At 44.4% G+C, this 17,784-nt stretch overlaps 1 long non-coding RNA gene across 3 annotated transcripts; it reads right to left on the reverse strand.

Moving 5' to 3' along the window:
* Positions 1-712: 712 nt before the first annotated feature.
* LOC123614304 (uncharacterized) lies at positions 713-17,229 on the reverse strand. 3 transcript variants are annotated; one of them, XR_012500054.1, is made up of 4 exons: positions 15,337-17,229; positions 10,057-10,706; positions 8,353-8,501; positions 713-6,888 (listed from the first exon to the last, which is right to left on the reverse strand). It is a non-coding gene; the product is annotated as an uncharacterized LOC123614304 (long non-coding RNA). The 3 variants fall into 3 exon arrangements; XR_012500053.1 differs by having other exon boundaries at positions 713-6,220; positions 6,331-6,888; positions 8,353-10,706; XR_006721667.2 differs by having other exon boundaries at positions 8,353-10,706.
* Positions 17,230-17,784: the final 555 nt, after the last annotated feature.

Raw genomic sequence — 17,784 nt, forward strand, 5'->3', positions numbered from 1 at the left:
AGGAGGCTGAGGACTGGGCTGGAAGGAGGAGGGCTCAGGATGCCAGGCTGGGGAACGTGGTTGAGTTTGGAAGGCAGTTGGGGGTCAGCTTGTCAGCGGGAGAGGAGAAAGGCTGGGGCACAGAACCACCAGCAGGGGCCAGGGCAAGAGTCCAGCTGAGCCACACAAAGGTCTGACCAGTGGAGAGCAAGAGAAATGGGAAAGTCAGGGAGAGATGTGAACGACATTTGTGGCCTCAATGATGAGAACCTGAGAGCATCCTGAGCAGGGGTGGTGTGAGGACATTTGCAGACAGATTTTAAATGGGGGAGGTATTAGAACTCGTTCCCAGAGCTGCCAGGGATTAATTAAGAAAGCACAGAAGGGCTTGGTGACACCTAGCAGGTAATGTTGTGCCTGGAAGGTGAGAAGCGTGTCCTGCACACAGGACTGGTGTATAATTAGTTGTTGCTGGCATTCATATTTAATGTCTTGTCTTCTAGTTTGCAATTGATTAACATCATTTAGTTGACTCTCATACCCACCGTCTGCTAGTAGCTATCTTTTCCTTCACCCATCATCTCTTTACAGCCCTGGTGATAAAGGTGAGTTTAGATGCTTGGAGCCCCAGGGATCCTTTGCTCGGTGTCAAGTCACTGATACATGATTTATTCTGCCAGACCTCACTCTTGCTGGAGAACAGGATAAGAAGGGCTATCCTTTATATTTGAAATTCAGCTTTGGAATCTGGAAGAACAGCCCTTCCAAGCTGGGTTTTGTTTTGTTTTGTTTTTTCTTAATTGAAGCATAGTCAGTTTACAATGTTGTTTCAATTTCTGGTGCATGGCATCATGTTTCAGTCATACATATACAAGCCCTGTGTTATTGTCTCAACAGCATTGTTGATTCTGTGACTTTTGGAGATGCCTTGACCTTAATTCTAAACATAAACCTCACTCTAACTTTTTATATTTGATTTCTTTGAATATCTAATGCCTTAAAACTTCGGTCGAAATCAGCCAAAACACTGAGGGGAAGTTCCGTTTTTTTCCTAGAAATAGGCTGAATTTAATTATTCCCCCCCCAAAAAATCAGTTGATTGGTGGGGGAGTTCTTTATTTCCAATCGTCTGGGTTTAATATACATAATTTGTTTTCTAATTGTCTGGGTTTAATTTGCATAACATGTTCCACCGCCCCTTGAGAGAGAACTGAACAACATTCCTTGCACCATTCTGAGAACTCTTGGGAACCAGAATGGAAGATGATTCCACCACCTTTAGTGGGTCTCCGGGAGGCCACAGCAAGTCATATATTAAGATGAAATGGATCACTTCAGAGAGATATGTCACTAGGGTAAAGGCATGAAAGAAGAAAACACAGTGCACGTAAGGATTTGTTTTAATACTTAGGGTCAGCACTGCCTTGGTCTGCTTCCCTCAGCCCCCATGCAGATGCCAGGGAATGGGACAGGGTCCCAGAAACTCTGGATGTACAACTTCTCTGTATGTTTTTGTTCCATCTTCCTTTGCAGTACAGTGATTCTGGCCTTTTCATGAAATGAAGGAGCGATTCTTAAGTCTCCTGTGGCATCTCGGATAAACTGGCAACGAGTTCTTGTTTTGTGTATTTCCCATTGAAACTGGCAGTGCTTGCTTTATTTTACCGTATTCTTTGCTTTTCCTTCACTTGTCTTAGTATTGTTCATTTTTTTCTTTATTCAGAAGGTTGAGCGAAGTAAAGGTTTTACTTTTTGTGATGGGCGAGGTGTATACAGGCAACAGTATAAAGGGCTCCGGTCTTAAATGTTCAGCTCAGTGAGTTTTTGCCAGTGTGAACGTAAACAATGACCATCCAAATGAGAAGAGCAAAGGCTATTTATTCAGAGCTTTTCTGTGGCCAGGGAGTCAGCACAGGCAGGCAGAGGAGTGAGAAAGCTTCATAGTGGAAGGTTTCAGGTGTACCCTGACTGGAGTTTATTGGCACGAGGAAGCTGGAGGCAGGTAACCAGAAGAGGGGGATCCTACATGATTGGTTAGGGGAACAAATCTGAGACTTGTTTTTCTCTGCTTGGTACTGAATTGGAAGCAAGTGTGGGGGCAGTGGGAGGGGGGCGTGGCCAAAAATAGGGAAGCTGGCAGTTATTGACCAAGTTCTGACTCTGTTCTGGGCCCCTTGCTGCGGAGGCTGTGGTTTGGCTCCCCGGGCTTCTCGTGTGGGGCAGAGTCCTCCTGTCACATATGGTCTGGCCACTGTCCATTTGCATATTTGCTCTCTCACACATTCATGTATCCATGTCACCACCCTCCAGAACAAAGTGAATCTGGATTTGTGTGTTTGAGATGATTTAGCATTTTTGAGCACATACAGCACCAAACATGTTAGAGCCGCCTCTTATTTATGGGGAGCCCCAGTGTATTAAGGGAGGTAATTGTGGAACGTGGTCACCATAATACAAGGAGTTACATCCAGGAAAAAAAATTGCTTGCCGATGTTTGAAGAGGAGAGCAAATGATGGAGGAGAGTGGGATGGGAGACTTCTAAGACGGAACCAAAGCCTTGGCAGCCATCACACCCAACTCCTTCGGACTGGCTGTCTCCTGCTTCCATAGAAATATAATTCTTAGCATGAAAAAAATTTTTCCCCATCTCCCTTGCAGTTGAGTGTGGTCACATGACTATCTCCTGGCCAATGGGATGTGAGTGGAACATCCAGACTGCTCCCTTATTGGGTAGAGGCATGCCCTCCTCTTCTCCTTTGCTGCTAGAAATTACACATGGTGGAGAGGAGTCATCTTGGACCATTTAGATGAGAGCAACACCCTAGGGACAGTAGAGAACAAGACTGAAGGAGCCTGGGTCCCTCCATCATAAACCATCATACCTGCCCTGACAGCTTATGTCCAGGTCATTACAGGAGACAGAAGTAACTTCCATCTTCTTTAAGCCACTGTTATCTGGGTCTCTCCTACTCTATGTCACCTCTGTCTATGAGGCTTCGCTTTCCCATCCACTCATGATGTGCTCTGCCATCCATTACAGAATGTGGTACTTTGCCTCCCAGTACTCCCCTTGGAATGTGCCTGGAGACAAGCCGGCCGGTCTTAACCTCAAGTCATCTACTGGCAGTAGCCTAAGGGGGAAGCAAAGCAATGTCAAGGAGGCCATAGGTACCTCTGGGCTCTGGCTTCATAGCATCCCCCGGCAAGCTAAGATGTGACCACACTTGGACCCCAGACTTCCACACACTGGGAGCTGGGCTCACTGGAGGCTTATGGTCTAAGAATGCCATGAGGTTTAGGGGTTTGGAGATTTCATGGCTGCCCTTTCTTGCCACAGCCTAATAGCTTGAAGGCTCAGAACAAATTTTTTTTTCTTTTTTTTTTTTGGTCCTGAATGGAAGCATCTGTGCTAAGCATCATGGTTCTGTTCCAGATCTAGTTTCTGCTCACCAGCTGTGTTGACAATAATGCAGGTTTACTTCTTTTTTCTTTTCTTCTCTCTTTTTTTTTTTCCTTTGTCTTCTCTTCTTAAATCTCACAGCATCAGCATCTAGAGTCGACTCACCCCAGGACACTGGGTGAGCCTCAAGGAGGCCCAGCTCCCAGCATGCCTTATGTTTGCACAACAGGGACCACTTACTTTCCTGGCCTATTGCACAATTAAATTAACATTCATAAAATTTCCTGAGATGTTCCAGGCACAAGCCATTACCCACAACAGTCTGCTGTGTTCCAGTGAGCCCCTCAGACTGCTAATTGCCACCGTCCCATAATTCCTTGCCCTGGTTTGTGCAGAGGGTGGTCAAACAGTGGTCCCTCTACTGTTTCCTCCTGCCTAGTTAATCATTGCCAGACTTGCTGTTCTTAAGACTAGAAATCATGCCAACCGAATTGGCTTTGTGTTTGGGGCATTTGCCTTAAATGATGCCAAATCCATTCTTGACCCTAATTATGTGAAATATGCTTTGATAATTTTCCACTAGGTGAATTAAAATAATACCAGCTTGGTGCTTGAACCTCTCCTCCTCCCTGTAACTTGATTAAGAAGCATTCAAGGATCTTGAAACATATCATGTATTTCTTCCCATGCTAATTAAACTCGGGGTCCCTCAAAAAGCTTCCACAGCCCGAGTCTAGTGCCAGGACTCTACTGAAAGGGAATGGGATGGGTTGTGGGCTGAATTTTAAACTTAGAGCATTTCCAACAACAGAAGCTGGGCTTCTCTCCTCTCTCCTCTCTGTCTCTGTCCCATGCACACATACACACTATTTGGCTGCTAAAAATTCTTGTTCCCAACTTTTCCCCCCATTTGACTCATTCCCACACCCCCATTCTTTCATACTGCTGTCCGGCAAAGTTGCATTAAGGAGTTGCTGCATTTCCAGAGCTGTGGTACATCAGCATTTCAGCAGGCAGTCATGTTTTTTGACTGCATTCCAGATGGACGCTTCCGGCCTCATTGTTTACTGTGGGACACACACGTGGACTCTTATTTCCCCTCATTCTTTTTTGGGGCACCAAGTTTCTCTGTATTCAGTGGCCATGGAAATCTCTCCTCTAAACACATCCTGTTAAACACAAAGACCAAAAATATCCCAAACTGGAAGACTGACTTGGGAGGGGGGTTACACTTGTTTCTGACTGCCTGAGTTAACTGGGTTTTACACATTCTAACAGCACGCGTCCTGCTAGCCTAGAAGGGCTGTCATATTCTGTTGTTAGGATTAAGATGTCCTGACTTTACTTCAGGCCTCTGAATGGATGCCAAAGCATGGTACTGGTCTAGTTCTTTAAGGTGCCCCAATGAGGGCATCAAAAACTGGTCCAGTTGCCAGGATGACACCTGGCTTGACAGTCATGCTCCTTGATCTCCTCATTTGTTTCAGTTCCTTTGCCAAAGACTCCTATTCATTTTTTGTCTTTGTGTAAGGCTGAGAAGCTCAGCCCTCCTCTCCGTCTTACTGCGTAGTGAGTCTTGGGCAGACTGATGAAGGGAATCTTCTCAATAAGGTTTCATTTTTTTACTGATAAGTCCTAGAGGGGCCATTCATCCAGAGAAGACCCAGGAACCTCTTAACTGGCCACTACACTCTGCAACCAGGAGAGAGGCAGGAACTTCTCTCTTTCAGCAGTTGTTTCTCTATAGACTTCTTTAGGGATGTGTCCTTTCCAGTGAGTTGGGTTGGTCCTGGGTTCCAGGCTATCCTTCCACCATGAAATTTTCCTAGCCTGCTCCCCAACCTCTCCATGCATTCTCTGAGTCACCACAGCCAGGAGCTCAGCTGTGGTAGCACAGGGCTCATTCCTCACCGAGGGGTCTTCTGGATAAAGAGAGTTTATCTTTCTGAGGCCCACCTCCCCACCCGCAACTTATCCTCAATTCAGTTCAGCATGCAAATATTGAACACCTGCTCTATGCCAGACAAAACAGGCAGAGTGTTCTTAAGAAACATGTTCTTAATAATTTTTGAGTCTTGCATCTCTTTGAAAATCCCATGGCAGCTTTGGACCCTCCTTCTAGAAAAATGCACATCCATATACATTTTCCTAGGCAAGCTCCTAAAGCCAGACAAAAGATACTAGGTTAAGAACCTGCTAAGTGAACAGAGAATGAGTGAAACTTAAACACATGTGGGCTGAGACATCATTCTGTCATTGACCAATAGTAGGATCTTGAGGGAACCCCTTCAAACTCTCCAGAACTCAGTTTGTTCAACCCTAAAATGGGACTGATATTACTTGCCCTATCCTCATGGGAGTGAGGTGAGGTTTTATGAGAGAATGGAGGTAGACACAGAAAATGTTATATCTGAGCACTCCCCACATGTAAGAGTTAATAAGGATTTCAAAATCTCACCTTTCATCAAAGCAAACACACACACACACACACACATACACACACACTGGAATACTACTCAGCCATAAAAAAGAATGAAATAATGCCATTTGCAGCAACATAGATGGGCCTAGAAATATTCATGCTATGTGAAGTAAGTCAGACAGAGACAGACAAATATTATATGATATCACTTATATGTGGAATCTAAAAAAATGACATAAGTGAATTTATTTACAAAACAGCAACAGACTCACAGACATAGAAAACAAAACAAAGGAGAAACAGGGGGAGGGATAAATTTGGAGTTTGGGATTAGCAGATACAAACTACTGTGTACAGAAGAGATAAACAAGGACCTACTGTATAGCACAGGGAACTATATTCAATATCTTGTAATAACCTATAATGAAAAAGAATTTATATAATTATAACTGAATCACTATGTTGTACAGCAGAAACTAACACAACACTGTAAATCAAATATACTTCAATATATTTAAAATAACTCACCTTTCAGGAGGGAGGTGAAGATTTGTGATCACCAATATTTCACAAATGGAAATTCCAAGGTTGACTTCGCCAGCTGGAATCTCATCTTGTGTCAGGGACAAGATGACCAAATATTAGGGACTATAGATTTTTCCAGATCTTGTTCAGGATGTGCTCTCACCTTAGGGAGCCCCTCATTGGCCAGCAGGGTGAAGAGCTACCTTGGCCCTCATTCATGGGATCCTTCCTGTTGGTTGATGTCTCTCAGAGGACTGCCATACTCACATGGGGAAATCGATTCAGCTGGAAATCCAATACAGCCATGATTCATTTGGCTCAGAACTAACCCAAGAGGAAGCTTTGCTGGGGGTATTAAAATGTATCCCCTTGACCGTCAGTGCTTTCATAATAGTTCTCCAGGGTTTTGCCCTTATTTCAGCTCTCCCAAGACAATTTTAGGTTGAGCTTTGATGGTGTTGCCAAAAATGTAATTGGTTCAGAATATCTGAGCCCATATTCTGTTGTGAAGAAAGCGGTGAAGGGTCCATTTGCCTTGGATACTTTAGTTGACAGTTGAACCTGGAACAGATATGGAACAGTAATACATGGAGAATTAGGAAGAACTGGAAATTTTCTGTTCAAGACATCAGGACAGAAATGGACAGAATCTGTTCCCAAGGGGTTTCTAGAAGATCTTTAAAATAATATCCGATTGTGTTGACTTCTAAAATAAGCACCCAACAGCTTGCTGCACCAAAGGTGCATCAGCAGCCCTGTGTGCCGAAGGTTTGGACATCACAAAAGCTTAGGAAGCCACGGAGGGAGGAAGGAAGGAAGCCATGAAGGCCAATAGAAAATCAAAGCCAGTGAAAATTCAAGGTCAGGAATTCCCAAATGAACAGGAACTGGATCTGCAGCTACTGACTAGAGCAGGAACATTCTAAGGGCCACACACCGGGGCAGGCCCAAGCATCCTCTCCTTGGGAGCATTTCAAGAGATGTATCTGAGGACAATGACCCCCCTCATTTAAAACTTTTCTGGGTAGAAAATACTGCATTAAACCTTTTCTTTTTTCTAGAGGAGAAAACGAATCACAACACTGGCTATTTGGAGAGTTACTCAACATACTGTATACCATTAAAAATTAAATTAGATAAAAATAGATAACAAGGAACACATGTATTGGACTTTACAGTCAGATTGGGGTTGACTTTCCTTCTTTTGATCCTCACAACGGCCCTGCGAGGCAGATACAAGATAGCTTTTATTAATCTCATTATGAAATGAAGCCAAGGTTCCATGGGGTGGCCAAGACCACAGATCATCCTGTCTCAGCTCTGTCATTCTCTTCAAATCATTAGGCCACAGCAGGAGAGGAGGAGGAAGCTCTGAATCAATAGCTGGTCAAGGGGAAGAGGATGAGATATGGGACTTTGGCTCACTGGCGGTCCCACATTAAGGGCTGGAAACACCAGGGGCAATCCAGGGCTGCTAGGGTCTTAGAGTCTGAGAGGTAAGTACAAAACGAGGCTGTGCAGGGAGGGCTGAGTCAGCAAGGAGGTTATGGGCATGATCTGCAGGGATTCCTGAGGAATTTGAGACACCCACATCCCATTGTAGGAGGTTTTCAGTGAAGGGACCAAGGCTCTGCTCCCATTTGCCTTTGATGATTTTGTTGACACTTGAACTGGGGCTAGTAGCCTACTAGTGGACGGGGAGAGCTTCAAACCCAGCTTTTTCTAGATTCCTTCATCCAGGGCTCTTCCCAGTTCAATTAAGTTTGATTTGTGTAGGGAAACCAAAAATACGTGTATGCATTTTAACCACGTGTCTCTGGGAGCAAGATGAAAACCATCGACTAGCTTGAGTCAGGCCCTGTGTGCAGGATGTACCTGACCTTAATCACAAAAACGTGCCTGTCAACAAGGGGCCATGCTGGAAATGTCTACCTCATATGCTGAGACACCTAGAAGCTGAGAACACCTGCTTGGGGAATGCTTCATCTCTTCTGCAAGGAGGTAAGTGGAAGTAGCCTCCCTTACCTGTTGGAGCCGAGACGTAGCTTTCATAGGTGAGCCCAGAAGTCTTTCTTTTCCACTGAATCAGTCTCCCTAGAAGTTCATGGGAACATGAGCACTTCGAGACATTCATAGAAGTTATCCAATGACAGATGTGGGGGCCAGACATGGTGCTGAGGTGAACAAAGATTCAACAGGCTTTTCACTGCAGACCACTCAGAAACAAAAGGTGTGACTCCAAGAAAATATATATTCATATATTTAAAATATTATTTTGATGACATGGGACTTGCTGCTCAGGGAAGAGTAAAACTGTGCCAAACGCAGTTAGTGGGACCTCAAACGTTAAACTGAACAGAATGGGGTAGGGATTGTTCTGATGAGGGTTAACGCAAAACAGCTCTTTTCAGTTAGTCCGTACAGTTACAAAAAGCATAAAAGTGTGATAATGAAATGTGTACTGTGCTCAACTGCTTCCAGCTGAACTGGGAAAGGCCAAAATGCCTGCTGGTCAGTCACCTCCTCACCCCGCCCACTGCAGAATCTGGAGCCTGAGCTGAGCCCCGTGGGAACACAAGGCCGACTGCCAACCCTGCAGGATGGACCGTGTGCTGGCACAGGCTTTTACTGTGATCCTAACAACCCAACAGGTTGACAACTTTGTGAGTAACACAGACCCAGATTTTAGGGGACTAACATGAGCACTTCTACTCAAGACTGACCAAACGTCAGTCTTCCACAGCTAGAAGTTCTCTCAAAATTAGTATTGTGGAAAACTTCAGACAGACAGGCGGGAACAGAGAATAGTAGCACGAACCTCCCTGTAGCCATCCTTCAGATTTAACTGTTAACATTTTTCCCACATTTGCTCCATTTTTCTTCTGAAGTATTTTTAAAGAAAATTACAGCCATTATAGCATTTCATCCCTAAATATGTCTTTAAACTACAGAGACAATTTCCTCCATAACCATAATCCCATTTTTTTTTAAAAAACAGATTTTTTTTTTCTTAGAGCAGTTTTCGATGCACAGCAAAATTGAGTGGAAAGTACAGCATTTGCTAGCCTTGCCAAAGGGACTGAAATTCCCCTAATTCTTGGAGCTAAGACATTGAAAGCCTTGTGTTAAAAATACATTCATCTAAGAGAAATAAAATAGGGAGCAGTACCCAGTTAGAATGTGTTTATCAGGCTGGCATAGGTAAATGGAACATTCGTTGGGCACAGTTTGATGGGGAGAAAGGTCAGGAAAGTTCCAGGTGGTCCAGCCTCGCTGAGGCTGGCTTGGAGGTGGATCAGAGTCAGGCAGGAGGGGAGGGGGACCAATTTGGAGGAACCTGTTCTGAAGAAAACGTGTGTTGAGGGACATAGGGCACGTATAACAATTTTGCCCAGGACTGATATTCTTTTTTTCCTAAGGCTGCAGATAGAGCTAAACATTTATCAAAATAAAACTGATCATCTTTTAGGGGGGTTTGTTTTGAGGGGGGGAATTAGGTGCATATATATAAATATATATGTTATATATTTATTTTGTAATGGAGGTACTGGGGATTGAACCCAGGACCTCGTGCATGCTAAGCACGCACTCTACCACCTTATTTGACTTAACTTTTGAAAGGGGGTAAACTCAGTTGCGTGGTGGTAAATGTTTAGCAACTGGCTCTCTGGGGGTAGATAGAGCCCTACTTGTAGGATTTGCTGACGTCTGTGGTGTAGTTACCCTTACCGTGACTGATTTCAGGCTACCAACATCATGTTATCTGACGTGACATTGGGAAGAGCTATGCACAATTGCTTTCTTGAGCCAGTCAGGCTGACTCCAGCACGCCACTGGATGAATGCAGGATGAAAACAGCAGAGAGGATCAGGATGCAGCAGCTCACTCAAAGTTGGAACGGGCGGGACTGAGGCAGAATGCAAGTCGGTCAGTTACAGATGAGAAGCATAACTCCACCTTGAAGAGCAGGTGTACACAGGGCTGGTCACCCCCATGTTTTGGAGGTTGAATCTCGGTGCAGCTCTGAGTTGCTCTTTTGCAACGCAAACTGTCTTCAGAAACACAGCACCCTGCTTCACAGGCTGCGGCCAGGGTCCTGTTGCACTGTGATCATCGTGCAGTCAGCCAGGCCAAACCGTTTTCCATGCCATGAAGTACCGGATGAGGCTTGTCTGGGCTGACCTCACCTTCAGGAGGCACAAATGAAATCAAAGAGACAGAATAAACGCAAGCATTTCCTTCTCTTTGGTGTGGGCCTACGTGGTGTCAGCATATTTTCCATCAGGAATGAGTTGCTTAGAGAAGAAGGATGAAAGCAAATCTGGACCAGGTGTTCGCTCCATTTAGTCCCAGAGCCAAGAAAAACCATCTTCAGGGCCCTGGAAAGAAGAAAATGGAAATTGCCAATTCATGATCATCTTTCACATTGTTCCTACTCACCCTAGGGACTGGGTTTCAGCTGATCCTCCAAGCTCCACTGGGCAAACGAACCTCATTTCTGCAGAGAAGTTTCTGATAATCGTGAGCAAAGTCCTAGTGACTTTTGAAGACAAGAGTTTTAAAGATAGATAACTTCTGTAAAATCAAAGCTCCACCTGCAGCATGGTCTTTAGAAAGCCAACACAGGCAGTAGGAAATGAGAAATTCAGTTGCTCAAGCTGGGAAGGGCAAACAGAAGGCTGTGGGATGTCACGTAACCAGGCTGAGGGATTTTTCACAGAATCGATGGCTGTTTCAGTGGAATTGCCCTGAGTAACTGGTTGCTTAGGCAATGTGCAGACATGGCTTTCTTCTAATTCAATGGGATGCTGATTTTTTTTCTTCACCTGCTAGACCGTAGGGGAAATAAATCTGCATATTTCAGAAGGGGCATTTATTCCCTTTGTGAGTGAAACGAAACCAAGGGGATAAATATAACAAGTAAGGAGTGCTCACTTATCCTGATGGGGAAAAAAGAGAGGTTGATTCTCCTTCCAGAGCAGTACCTTGATCCATCTAATCCATCACAGAATAATTGACCCAGCAACAATCACTTCCATGAAGTATCTACTAATTACGCTGCTCTATAAACAGCGTCTGCAGTCAGACACGCCAACAGCTAAAGTTGGATCATTACATCACCAAGGGTGTCGTTAGAGTTGTAACTACTCCCGGATTCAGCAGATCTAACCCTGCAAAAGGAGGCTGATGTTTCATTTTCCCTTGCCTGACTGTGCTCTTTCATCTCATACGTTCTGAAACCTTTGCTTTCCTCCACATTCAAGTCTCTTGTCTTCTTTTACGTTAGCAATCTCAGAAGGTATCCCACAGTATTCCATTTCCCTTAAATGATTCCCACATTTTAAAAATCTCATTCAGCCAACTCCCAGACAGCCGACAGAAAAGGCACCGTGAACTGAGCCTGACATAACCCATTCAGGCTTCTGTGTGTATCTTTCAAATAAAGGAGTTGGATTATGTGTCAGTTAGGATTAGGTTCAGCTGTAACAGAGACCAAGCGAACAGAAGCTTAAATTAAACATGGGGTTATTCTCTCTCCATATTGAAGCCTGGCACAGAGAGCACAGGGCTAGAGCAGTAACTCCATGAGCATCAAGGACTCTTCTCTCTCCTTGCTCTGCCACCCTCCCAACTTGACTTCTGCCTCCTTGTCTAGGATGGCTGTTCTAGATCAAGCCAGCAAGTCCACATTTCTGCCATCAGTGAAAAAGGGCATGTTGCCTCTCTCCAGTGGCACTACCAGACATCACATTCAGCATTTCCACATAGAAGCCATTGGATAGCTGCAAGAGAGCCTGGGAAATGGTGTTTATTTTGAGAAGTCATTGACCAACTACAAGTCGCGAATCCTATTACCAGTGGAAGAAAGGGAGAAGAGATGTTGAGGAGAGTTAGCTGTCTCTACCACGGACCAGACTGGTGGTTTTGAAGTTGTGTCCTCAAAGTCCTAGGGTTTTGGTGTAATGCACAGAGGATACTGTGGGTTTGGAATGGGGTGATGTGTGGGAAAATCTACAGAAAATTTCTCAAAATCAGAGCATATGGACCCCCCTTTTTGAAGTGTAATTATATTTGAACATTTCTGATGGGTGACAGTGGTCTGGACTGAGACACTGGCAGTTGACTGGTAAGAACTCTCAAGGCCCCAGGGGAAGAGGTGTTTCAAGTGGTGCCCTGGGTTGGTCAAGAGGAAACCTGATTCTGGAGCAGGCTTCCAATCCTGGACAAGGACATGTTGAGCTGGCGTTAGACCAGTTTTCACTGTTGACATCGTATGACACGAACAGAAACAACAGCAGTTGACAAGTGGGCCCAATAAGATTCTGTATTTTTCTCTCTGAAAAGGGTTGTGATCCAAGTGATGGTTACAGATTAGAGTTTCTCCACCTTGGCACCATCTGGGCTAGATGATTCTCTGTTGTGTGAGGCTGTAACATGCACTGTAGGATGCTTAGCAGCATCCTTGGCCTCCACCCAACAGATGACAGGAGTATCTCTCCCACTGTGAAAACTAAAAATGCCTGTAGACATTGACAAAGGTCCCTTGGGTGCCAAGTTACCTACAGCTGTCAAGCACTTAGCTAGAATCTAGGTAATGGTGCCCATTTTTATATTTTGCTAATGGCTCTGCAATTTGGTACACAATCTTTTCATAAGTTAGATACATGTCAAAGGCCTTAATACAGTCATGGCTTTAACTTAGTAACCCATTTCTGGGACTCTGTCCCAAGGAGACAATTTGTAAGGGGCCTTCTGTCTAAAGATGTTCATTGCTGTATTATTTTCAATGGAGAAAAAAAAATGCACTTGTTGTTTGTTTATAATACTGTGTTTATGAGCTTATAATAACATGGGGAAATACTTATGATATAATGATCAGCGAGCAAACAAGAAACTATGCAAAGAAAAAAGACAAAAAGGAAATTCACTAAAAATGGTCGACTCTGGGGAGTGGGAATAAGGAGTGATTTTTCTTCCTCCCTCCCTTCCTCCATCTTCCTATAGTTTCTAAACTTTCTAAACTCAATATGAATGACTTTATTCCAAACTATAAAATTTTTTTTTAAATCCTAATTTAAAAAAATTCTGGTGCCTGCCCTGGAGGATCTGCAGACCTTTATGGACATTCTTGGAAGTACATGCTTTTGGGAGAGAGGCCAAACAGATGTTCCTTCCTGCACAGAGTTGCCAGGCTTTGTGCCAAGTGACCCTGACACCCTGGCCACAACCCACTGAACCAGGAATCCCCATTAGAGGCTCCCATAGGCTGGGTGGAAGGAAGCCCAACCACCTGCCTCTGAGAAGGCATCACTCAAGGCCCTGTCAAATGGGAGTCTTCGACACTGGACAGTGAAAAACAGGGCCAATCACAAAATGTCTCAGGAAATGTGCGTTAAAAAACTCCCTGCCCCTCCTGAGAGATTAACAAGGACACCCAGGTCACTGAGCAGCTGGGAACCCTGAACAATGAGAGCTATTATTCTGGTTCCTCAGGAGGAAGCTGAGATAGCTTTCCTTACTCCTTCACTTTCCAACAAGAAGCTCCTACCATACATGGAGATGTAGGTTGAGGGGGACCCGGTGTCTAACAAAGCTCGTCTCCCTATGGAGGGCACATTCCCTGGGTAGCTGGAGCCCTCCCACTCACCCTGTTGGCCCCAAAGTCCATGCCACAGATGAGTGTCACCAGAAACTTGTTAAATTCCAGATTCCAGGATCCTCCCCTAGATAATCTTGTTTAATAGTCTTGGAGAGTGGGGCATTCAGGAATTTGTATTTAAGAGTTCTCAGTGGGGAGCATATAGCTCAATGGTAGGGTGTGAGCTTAGCATGCACGAGGTCCTGAGTTCAATCCCCAGTACTTCCATTATAAATCAATCAATCAAGCAATTTAATTACCTTCCCCAAAACAAAAACACAGAGTTCCCAGGTGATTCTGATGCATAATCCAGTTTTGAAACCATTGTTCTACCCACTACTGAAAAAAAATACCATCCTGCTCTAACTCTGAAACAATCCCTAACAGTAAGATGATGCCACAAAAAAAGTTAAACATAGAATTACCATATGATTCAGCAATTCCACTCCTGGGTACATAACCAGTGAAAGTGAAAACATGATGTCAAACAGGTATCTGTACACCCATGTTCACGGCAGCATTATTCACAACAGCCCGAAGGTGGAAGCAACCCAACTGCTCCTCACAGATGAATGGACAAATGAACTGCAGTATATACATAAAATATTATTCAGCCATACAAAGAAATGAAATTCTGACACATGCTACATTGTGGATGACCCTTGAAGGCATTATGCTAAGTGAAATAAGCCAGACACTAAAGGACAAATACTGCATGATTCCACTTACATGAGGTTCCTAGAGGAGTCAAATTCATAGAGACAGAAAGTAGAACAGGGGTGGCCAAGGGCTGAGGGGAGGGAGGAGGGGGAAGCTATTATTTAATGGTATTATTTTCAGTCTGGGAAAATGAAAAAGTTCTCAAGATGGATGATGGTGATGGTTGTACAATCACGTCAATATACTGAATGCCGGTAAGCGTACACTTAAAAAATGGTTAGAATGGTAAAGTTTATGTATTATTTTACCACACACACAAAAACTCAACAAACCAGCAACAACTGATAAAAAAAAACAAAAACAAAAAACCTACGTGACTCCTACCAAAGAATAAGCCACCTCAAAGGAGTCATAGAAGAAGGCAAGAAAATGACTTTTTGTTACAAAACACTGTCAGAAACAAAAATCTTTAGAAAATTAGTTCAGAACGAGCTTCTCTCATCCTATCAGGATTCCTTATCATAAAATAAACAGAGAGAAACAGGAAATGAGAGACTAAAATAAATCTTCTGTTGAAAGGGGAAAAAAAAAGTCATTTCTAAAAGTTTACAAGCAGATCTTTCTGGATCTTTAAAAATGTCTCAGAAATGTTGCAGTTTAAAGCTTTTCAAATAATGTTGCCTCCCCCCACACCCCGGAGATGGACTTACTTCCTCTTTAATAAACATAATCTTCCTTTGATGTTCAAATAGATTCAGTGACTCTTGGGTCTCCTTGCGGTGGGCATCCACAGAAGAGCTTTGTTCCTCCAACCAGCCGGGACACCCTTCAGGGTGGGCGGTGACTTCCTAGAGACAACAGGGGGGCAGGTCAGTGGGGGACAGTGTGACAGAAGACGTTGTGAGTTGGGGGAGGCGTCCATGAGGAGATCTCACACATGTGAACGGCTCCCATCAGGGTGGGAAGGTGCTGATCGGTGAGACCAGAACAAAGCAACGTGGGATTGGCATGAATGATACTGAAGTTAGGATTAGACCGGAAATCCAAAACCAAACAGAGGAGCCTGGGTCCCTGACGACCTCACAGAGCCACCACACCAGCCCCGGACTCCCTACCTCTGGATTCATTTACAGAAGGCAAAGAAACTTCTGTGGTATTTAAACCACTATTGTTTGGGATTTTCAGTCTAATCCTCGGGTCATGGGCCAATGTGATGATTTGACTCATTTAGGCCTCAGCCTTAATCAAATCTAGATTCCGGCCCAGGAGATGGAGGAAGGGGTGAAGGACCCCTCCTTCTGCTAACGGAGGCTGCACTCGACTCTCCCACATATATCCCCCTGGTCAGAACATATTCTCATGACCTGCAGGAGAGGCTGGCAAATGAGGTCTTTGTTCCAGGGAGCTGTCGTGCAGCTCGGACCAGGGGAGCTGACATTGGGACTGATGATCAGCCATCAGAGAGGGTAGGACTCAGGGAGTTCTTTGTCATCACAAGTACCACTGACTTTCTACAGGAACCTCTCCTTCTGGCCAGTTGTCTCATTGAATCCGTACAGCTTCCCTGGGTTTGTGTTACTTCCACTTCAGTAATAGAATTCCAAGAGTTTGTGTCACCCAAAGCATCTCTGTCAGCTATGCCATTGGCCTCCAAAGTCTTTCGAATTCAGCCCTGTGGGGTCACAGAGCCCCTTTCTGTGAAGCACCAAGATGGGTAGGTGGATGGGCCTAGGGAAGGCCGTGGGTCTCTCAGGGCCTCTCCACTCTAAGCATGGTCACCTCTGAACATATATGTCTTCCGAACTCCAAAGCTGGCCAGGCAGGGGCCCAGGAGCTCATCACATGGCAAACTGTGCATCACTGCAGCCCTGCTCTCACCCAGGAGGCTTGAAATCCTAGGATGCGCTTCCAGCTTGCTTGCCTTTTGAGCTGATGTTAGCGTTCGGGGCAGACTTACTCATCCCTGGTTTGCTGCTATACCTGCTTTTGTTGGGGACACGTGTCTGCAAAAACAATGGGAGGGCACTTACTGCAGACCTCAGAGGGTCAAGGAGACAAAGGAGCATCAGCTCAGAGCGGGGCTCCCCCAGTGCCGAGACATCTGTTGAAAGGAGGCAACATCTGAAAGCAAGAAAACTCAACAGAAACTGCCTTGGCCAGCCCTGTCCTCTCTCGATGGTTATATAGGTTCCTTTCATGTTTTCAAAGAACTCTCTTGAGGGATTAGGAAAGTTCATGTTTAAGTTATTGAGCGTGAGGATAAGCCAAGAAGAACTTAAAGAAAGGGACAGGCGGCCTGGGTTTTGTTCCTGCCGAGGCACTGCCCGCTCCAAGCCCTGGCTCCGGTGTGCGCGGCGTGAGACCGTTCTGAAGAGCACAGGCGTCTGTGTGTTGCTGTGGGAGGACCAGAGGCGGCTCGATTCCACACAACATCGTTCCATGCGGCTTTGGGGCTGACCTCCCTGGAAGGACATCTCCCATGAAGAGAACAGAGTCTGGGTTACCCATTCCCTTGGCAGACCTCCTCTTCCATGGATCACACCTCCACTGTCCTTTCGGCCACTACATAGAATCCTCCAGAAAAGCTCCTAATTTGTTTTAAAACACCTTTCAATAAAAAACATAAAAATAAATGCTTGTTTATTATGTAGAAAATAGAGAAACTAAAAAGGAAAGAAAAATTGCCTGTTACTCTATTACCCAGAAATAACTGTGACTAACTTTCCATATATTTTTCTAGGCACATAAACATGTATGTATGTGTATGCATAGGCGTGTAAAAAGCTTTTGAAAAGCGGAAGTGGGGTCAGACTATTTTATAACCAGCTTCTTACCACTTAGCAATGTGTCACAGACATCTTTCTGTGTCAATAAATATATCTATAATATTGTTTTGAATGGCTGAAGGTATTCTATTGTACCATCACTTAAAAAAAAAAGCCCTATTGTTGTGCAATAAGATTAGTTCATTGCTCTATTTTTGAAAAAATATTACTAAGATCTTAAGGCACATCCTTGATTACTTTCTTAGAATAAATTCCTTAAAGTGGAATGCTGGGCAAATGCTTTGCAAATTGAAAGTGTTTTTTGATATACGGTCCAATTTATCCATAAAAAAGTTATAATAATTGATACTCATCTCCCATGTATGAAAAAAT

This window comes from Camelus bactrianus, chromosome 17 (genome assembly GCF_048773025.1).
Source record: "Camelus bactrianus isolate YW-2024 breed Bactrian camel chromosome 17, ASM4877302v1, whole genome shotgun sequence".
Lineage (NCBI taxonomy): Eukaryota > Metazoa > Chordata > Mammalia > Artiodactyla > Camelidae > Camelus > Camelus bactrianus.